The 7,280-nt window shown below is 51.7% G+C and overlaps 1 long non-coding RNA gene across 1 annotated transcript; it reads left to right on the forward strand.

Annotated features, from left to right (window-relative positions):
* The first annotated feature begins 867 nt into the window (after positions 1 to 867).
* On the forward strand, positions 868 to 6,122 carry LOC132213823 (uncharacterized). Its single transcript, XR_009448072.1, has 3 exons — positions 868 to 1,428; positions 2,026 to 2,273; positions 5,419 to 6,122. It is a non-coding gene; the product is annotated as an uncharacterized LOC132213823 (long non-coding RNA).
* The last annotated feature ends 1,158 nt before the right edge of the window (positions 6,123 to 7,280 follow it).

Genomic DNA, 7,280 nt, shown 5'->3' on the forward strand with positions numbered 1-7,280 from the left:
AAGCCACAGACATGGGAGGTCACAAGGGTTCTGCAGTCCTCAACTTCTTCTTTTTAGAGGAGGCCAGGATGCTTGGTGACCTGAAACGGTGTCCTAATTGGGTGATGTCCCTTTCCCACATCTCAGGTTTCTCCAATTCCCCCAACACACCTCCCAACATTTTTTTACTCAGATAAAAGGAGTTGCACGGCGGTTGGTGTAATGAAAAAATGACTCAGCCAGGTCTGCATTGCGATTTCTGTTTTCTCACTTCCTGGCTGCGAGAGCTTGGCAAGTTCCTGCCTCCCTGGGCCTGGGTTTGCTCATCTGCGAGACGAGGGCGTTGTCTTCTAGGCCGGTTGTGAGGACCACTGAGATGCCACGTGGGGACAACCTGTGCTGTGCCTGTGGCATTAGCTGCCCAGTGAGTGGTTACGAACAGTTGCTCTAGATTAGAAAACAAACACAAGTGGCAGTTAATAATAACGACCAACATTTAGAGAACACTTCCTATATGCCAGATACTAAGGACTTAAAAAATCTATTCTAAGTTAACCTAAGAATAGCTCTATGAGGTAGGTACGATCGTTATCCCATTTTCTTTCTTTCTTTCTTTCTTTTTAAATATATTTTATTGATTTTTCACAGAGAGGAAGGGAGATAGAGAGAGTTAGAAACATCGATGAGAGAGAAACATCGATCAGCTGCCTCTTGCACATCTCCCACCGGGAATGTGCCCGCAACCCAGATACATGCCCTTGACCGGAATCGAACCTGGGACCTCTCAGTCCGCAGGCTGACGCTCTATCCACTGAGCCAAACCGGCTTCGGCTGTTATCCCATTTTCAGAGAAACTTGGGGCACAGAGAGGTTGTAACTTGTTCAAGAAGCAAAGCCAGGATTTGAACCAGAGACCTGGACTGCAGAGTGGTCATTATAGGAAGGGGCAGCCAGAAAGGGCAGAGGTGAGGATGGGGTGCCAATCGAACAGAACCCAGAGTTTTGTCTGTTCTTAGAGATGAGAGGAACCCTCTGAAGAAGATGGTTAAGACCTCAAGGTCAATCCCCTTGACAGCAGCTGGTGCTCTGAGCCATCCCAGGTGCGTGTAGCGTGGGGGGAGTAGCTTCTCCCGTCTTTCAGAGTCTCTGTTGAAAGAGATCTTCCAACCTTTTGCCCAACTCTGATACATTTCAGGCAGTCCAGCCCCAGAAACTAGGGGACCAGGCTCCACCGGGGGCAGCATCTAGTGTCTCAGGATATGGAGGGAAGGGTCCTCTGTACACTCATGCTAGGGATTGGAGCGAGGAGCTGGATGGCAGCGCTGCTGACTTGCAAGAGATATCTGCTGGCTCACGGACAGTGTGAAGGAAAGCTTGTAATTGCAGCCATAAATCAAATGCAGACAGAGGAAAGCTGTCAGACTTTCTGGAGTTATTTTGTACAGAGAGGTGGAAAAATGCAGCTGTGAGGTGGTAGCTGGGCTGGCTGGATGTTGGCAGAGGAGGTCACCATGGAGTGGAGGGGGGTCTCCTGCCCCAGAACGCTATTGCTGTGGCCCCCACTTTCAGGATGATGAAATAGCCAGTTCCCCGGAGAAGGAGGCGCCCTCATCTGGGGCCCCCTGTCCTGGGGAGCACCGTGAAAAACCCCGCTTACCTTTAGCACTTTTCTCCTCCTCTTTTGGATTTGAGTTCTGGCTCTGCCACTTAGTGCTGTGTGCCCTGTGGCAAACCAGGAAAAGGGAAATGACGATAGTATATGGTGCCCACTATATACCAACTCTTGAGCTGGCCTTCTCACCAATAGAACCTGATTTAATTCAGGCATCCACTGTTCCCTCGCCAGCCTTGTGCTTCAGCTCGGGCTAGGCCCATTCTTAGCTCCAGAAGGTGGGTCCTGATTAGTTCACGCCAATCATGGTGGTCCTATTCCTCTTACCTGTGATTGCCTTAGGCTGGACATGTCACCCAATTCTGGCCAGTGGGATATAAGGGGAAGTTTATTCGGGGTGCTTCAGGGGAAGGTTTCTTATCTCATTCTCACAGGAGGAGATCAACTCTTAAGCCTCTGGAGATTGTGCCTGGAACCACTGCAAGCATCTAGCGACCAGCCCAAGGCTGACAAAAGCACTGAGGAGAGCAGAGCAGAGAGGTAGAAAGAACCTGGGTGTTTGGTGATGTCATTAAGCTGCAAAATGAACCATTGCTGGAGCCAGCTTACCTTGTGATTGCTTGTTTTGTGGGAACCTTGCTTCAATACGTGATATCAATTGGAATGATGGGATAGTTTGCATGTAAGTTTGTGTTGGATAATATTGGTGTGTTATTAAGCTTCTGTTGTCTAGTTTTGCCTCAGAATGCCTGTACTTCCTGAACATAGAGACACAAGGACTGAAGACTGAATGGGAGCCTTGGAGATCTCTGACTTTCCAAGAAGAAAGAAATGAGGAACTGCCCCATCTGGTCCTCCCAGCTCAGCTCTTTGCCTGAGGGAGGAACTGATTAATGCAGGACTGTCAGTACTTCCTGGTGTCAAGAAGAGGAAGATTAGAAAAAGAAGAAGAAGGAGAAGAAGAAGAAGATTAAAGGCCTACATCTCCCCTCCCCAACCACTCCCAAGCCAGCAGCTGGGGCCCTGAGATGCTTGTCCCTTGTCCATTTCTGAGACGCTGGGGGCAGTGGGCAGGGAGGAGTCCATTTCTGCCCAGAGGACTCCCAGCTTGAGGCATCCCACATTTGACTAATGTGTTTTAACCAAGTAGGCCTCTGCTTAATATCCTGGGGGTCAAGTGCTCAAGTTCAAATAACCCCCAGGGAGGCGCAGGGAGACAGGAAATGGCTTGTCCCTACCGTGACCCACAGTTAACCCCTCCTATGGAGGGCAGGGCTGCAGGAGCTCCGGGCACAGTGGAGCCCCGATGTGGTCAGAGCCATCTGGTAACTCCAGGGACAGCCTCACCACCCTGAGGACTCTGCCAGGAGCAGGCAGGGAGCTCCGCTGGATTTCTCCAGGGCTTCTTGCTCTGGAAACAGAGCGTGTTCTCTGGGAGGCAGGGAGGGTCTGACCCACTACCTTCAGCCAGGAAAACACTCAGAACAGCAGCTCAGTGACTGAACCTGCCTCAGGTCACATACCGGCTGCGCCATTGCTATTTGTGTGCTGGTTGCTCATTATGTGGCCCCTCCACGCCCGCTTTCCTCATCCACACAGGGAGACTCACAGCACCCCTCTCTCGGAAGGGTCAGGAGTGTCCTGGAGGTGGTACCTGAGAGCCCTCACCAGGCATGTGGGAGGCCGAGTAGAGGGGAGCTGTTATCATAAAGTCCAGTTGCCCCGCGAGGTGTCCAGTGGGTTCTCTCCCGGAGGCCTTGTCCTCTCGTCATTTCTGTTTGTAAGACAGGCTGTATGTCTCGTGTTCGGAGCCCCAGCCCTGATTCTCACACAGCCCTCGCATCAGCCTCAGGAGGCAAGCAGTCCTCTGTCACTGGTTCCATTGGATCAATCCCTGTAAGTTAAGGAGGCTCGGGAGCAGCTGAGCATGTATCAGCTCTGTGTAAGGAAGACAGGTATGTTCTCAGAATCCCCCCAGGTGGCCAGCCTGAGGTCCCCATGAGGAGAACCAATGAGGGCAAGTCACCCCCGACCCCCCAATCTAGAGAACCAAGGCTTGTGGGGCTGGGGCTGGGGCTGGGCCAGGGAGGGATGGGCAGGGAGGGGTAGGCAGGGAGGTGGGCTGCCAGGCAGTCCTGGGGCACTGGTGCAAGGGCTCTAAGGCGCAGAGAGAAAAGAGCTGAGTGGGCAGTGAGGGGCCTGGACTGTCTCATCCAGTAGGGAAGACATCCTGGTGCTCACAGATGAAGGCGACAACACTGGCCAGAGTAGAAAGTAACAGCTCCCAAGGACTCTGGGGCAGAACTGAGGGCTGAGGGGCACTAGGGCAGCTCCCCAAGCCTTTGCCCCTCTCTGAAGTGTGCCCTGGGTGTGCCTCCTGCTGAGATGGAGTCCAGTGCTGGGGAATCCCCTGCCGTACCCCAGAAAGGGGCTGAGGCACACGAGAGCCAATGCGGGACACCATCCAGAGGCTGGAAAGGGGAGGATGGTAAAGGTGGGGTATTTATCTATATTCCTTTGCTAGGGCTGCCATAACAGAGTGCACAGGCTGGGTGGCACATACAGCAGAAGTTTATTTCCCACAGTTCTGGAGTCTAGAAGTCCAAAGTCAAGTTATCAGCAGGTCTGTTTTCTTCTGAGGTTTCTCTCTGTAGCTTGCAGATGGCCACCCTTTCACTGTGTTCTCATTTGGTTTCTCTTCTCTGTGTACATGCTCTGGCGTCTCTGTGTCCAAATTCCCTCTTCTGATAAGGGTACCCGCCAGACTGGATTAGGGCCCACCTAATCTTAAGGTAACCACCTCTGTAAAGGCCCCATCTCCAAATACAGTCCCATTCTGAGATCCTGGAGGTTTGGGCTTCCACAGGAATTTCGGAGGAACACAAGTTAGCCCATAACATCATTTCCCTTACTCCCTTTCTGCAGGGTCATTGAGGGCTTGCTGTGCCCCTCAATAGAAGGTCACAACTCTTGCCAGGCAGCCAGCCCACAGCCAGTTCTTTCCCGGATCCCACCAGGCCTAGTGGAGTTAATGGTGCTGGGCTGTTCCAGCCCCCAAGGTATACACACACACACACACACACACACACACACACACACACACACCTCACCCCCACCTTTGTAAATAGTCCCTGTATTCAACTCTTCGGCATTATGCATTTGAGCATGCCATCTGCTTCCTGCTGGACCCCTGATACAACAGGTAGGGTGGCAGACCCAACAGTACTCCCCGAGCTCTGAGGATTTCCACCTGGTGGGTGGGAGCCTTTCCTGATCACTGTCTTCCTCCGAGTTGGCATACTCTGCCCTGGCTGCTTCTGCGACAGCAGATGCCTTAAAACAGAAGGCTCAGTCCTCTAAGAGTCTCGATGGCCCTTCCACTCCTGCCCACAGATGTCAACTGACTGCCCGAATGTTCTACTTGGCAGCTCCTCACTTTCCCCAGCTGCCAGCCCGACTCTCAAATTTCCGTGATTTCTTTTGTATCATGCAATTCAGTAGCCTCCCTCCACTCTTTCAGCCCATTCAGGACATTCCCCAGGGGGCTTCACATTTCACACCCCCAAAGGCCTCTGGTTGGGGCCCAACAGAGGCATCCTCTGGGAGACTCTGCCACCGATCTAAGCTAACAATTTTCCCCCTGCATACGGCCTTTTTTCAACTGATGTTGCATCATAACAACCTTTCCATGTGTTATACAGTCTCATGACATTCCAAGAGCTAACGTGCCTCAGTTCACCCAACCACTCCCCTGTTGTTGGATATTTATGGCATTTATTTTTTGTTAAACAAATGTTTAGACCCAACCCCTCATCTTCTTTTCCCAGGTCTTAGGCACCCTGAAGTGGGCCATAGCCAGTGCTTTCAGCCGCCTCCCTTTGCAGAGAGCGGTGACTTCCCCTGAGGTGTTTTGAGCAGATGGATGTGGGTGGCACTGGCCCAAGCCCCCAGGCCCGTCACTGAGAGAGACTCGTGAAGACCAGAAAAGCTCTCTGTCGACCTTGGGACTTGTCTGAGAGGGAACAGCTGCCAGGGCTGTCAAACGTGGAGCCGTGTTAAAGGAATTATGACAGGAAGAGCTCTGCCATCAAGCATTCTAATAGCTGCTGCTTACTTCCAGGCATCTCAGTCTAGAATCCTACCACCTGTGTAACGGGCAATGAGAACACTTGCGTTTAATGTTGAACCCAACAAATGCAGGATTTCCCGAAGCCGGGGCCATGGAGCACCAGGCCCAAGGCCTCCTCCAGAAAAGAGTGCTGAGTGGTCAAGAAAGTTTGGAAAATACTCTCCCCACCTCTAGTGCACGTAGGTGCCTCGTGCGACTGGTCCCAGTCGTGTTTTGTCGTTTAGCCTTGGCACTCCAGCTATACTTCCTCTTGCGCTTGGCGCGGTAGCTGCCCTTGCCGCAGGTGGACTCCTGCAGGTGGTGGGCCTTCCAGCCGCAGAGGCAGCACAGCATGTGTGTCTGGTTGCGGCGCTTGCCGAACGATGACGTCCCCTTCGTCATCTTGCTTCTGCTGCCGAGACCCCCTCTTTTTTTTTTTTTTTTAACATAATGTCAATAACATCTTATGAAACTTGAGGTTCATAAAATTGACTTTAGAAAACATTGCCCAAAGAGCCTCAATGTCTTTTCCGAATAAAAATAAAAGGGAGAACGATCACATTGGCCACTGCTTTAGAACCTTTTGGTAATTGCTGATACAGACGTGAGGGTTCACTGGAGCGCTGGATTAACGAGGTCACCCCATGCTTGGAGGAGGCTAACCAGCAGCAGTCCTGGGGTATGGAGCAGCACAAGAAGAAAATACCAATCAGGTCAAAGGGGTTTGCGGTAAGGTCTGGAGTGACAGGTTGCATTTTCTCAACTACAGATGCAAAGAAATTAGGGACATTTGGGACGTATTGTGAATCTTTTGTGGAAAAATCAACGTAGAAAAAATCCTAGTCTTCTCCTAGACCCGTGGTCGGCAAACTGCGGCTCGAGAGCCACATGCGGCGCTTTGGCCCCTTGAGTATGGCTCTTCCTAAGCCTTAGGAGTACCCTAATCAAGTTAATAACAATGTACCTACCTATATAGTTTAAGTTTTAAAAAATGGCTCTCAAAAGAAATTCAATCATTGTACTGTTGATATTTGGCTCTGTTGACTAATGAGTTTGCCGACCACTGTCCTAGACTGTTTCTTACTACTTTTTTTGTAGACTGTATTCTGAGCTGGCAGGGCCGGAGGTGGGTCTGTGTCTGAGATTTCCCACTTAACCAGCAACCGGGCACTGTCAAGGTCAGGCAGTGCAGGGACAGCTGGAGGACAGACCTTCCCAATTCTTTTTAGAACAAGGGCGTATGAAGTGGGTGGTCCTAATTCTGTGCCATTTTTGCCCCTGTGCTGCCTGGGATGGTTTTCCCTGGTGCCAAACAGGACACTGTGGGGTCACAACCATCCACTGTGACTTCCCTCCCTCCCTGTCCCCTAACCCAGTCCCAGCCTTCCCCCAAGATCAGGCCAGATCCCAGGGAAGAGACTGGTGGGAGTAACAAAGCTGAGGTGCTTGGACAAGCCCAGGAGCCACTGCGTTCTCAACACACACTGGCTGAGCTGCAGCAAGGAAGGGTGTCTGCTTGCTCAGGACAACTGCCCAGAGAGAAGGAGGGAAAGGGAAGGGCAGAGGTAAGACCCGACGTGG

The sequence above is a fragment of the Myotis daubentonii genome, chromosome 12, assembly GCF_963259705.1.
Source record: "Myotis daubentonii chromosome 12, mMyoDau2.1, whole genome shotgun sequence".
NCBI classification, from domain to species: domain Eukaryota; kingdom Metazoa; phylum Chordata; class Mammalia; order Chiroptera; family Vespertilionidae; genus Myotis; species Myotis daubentonii.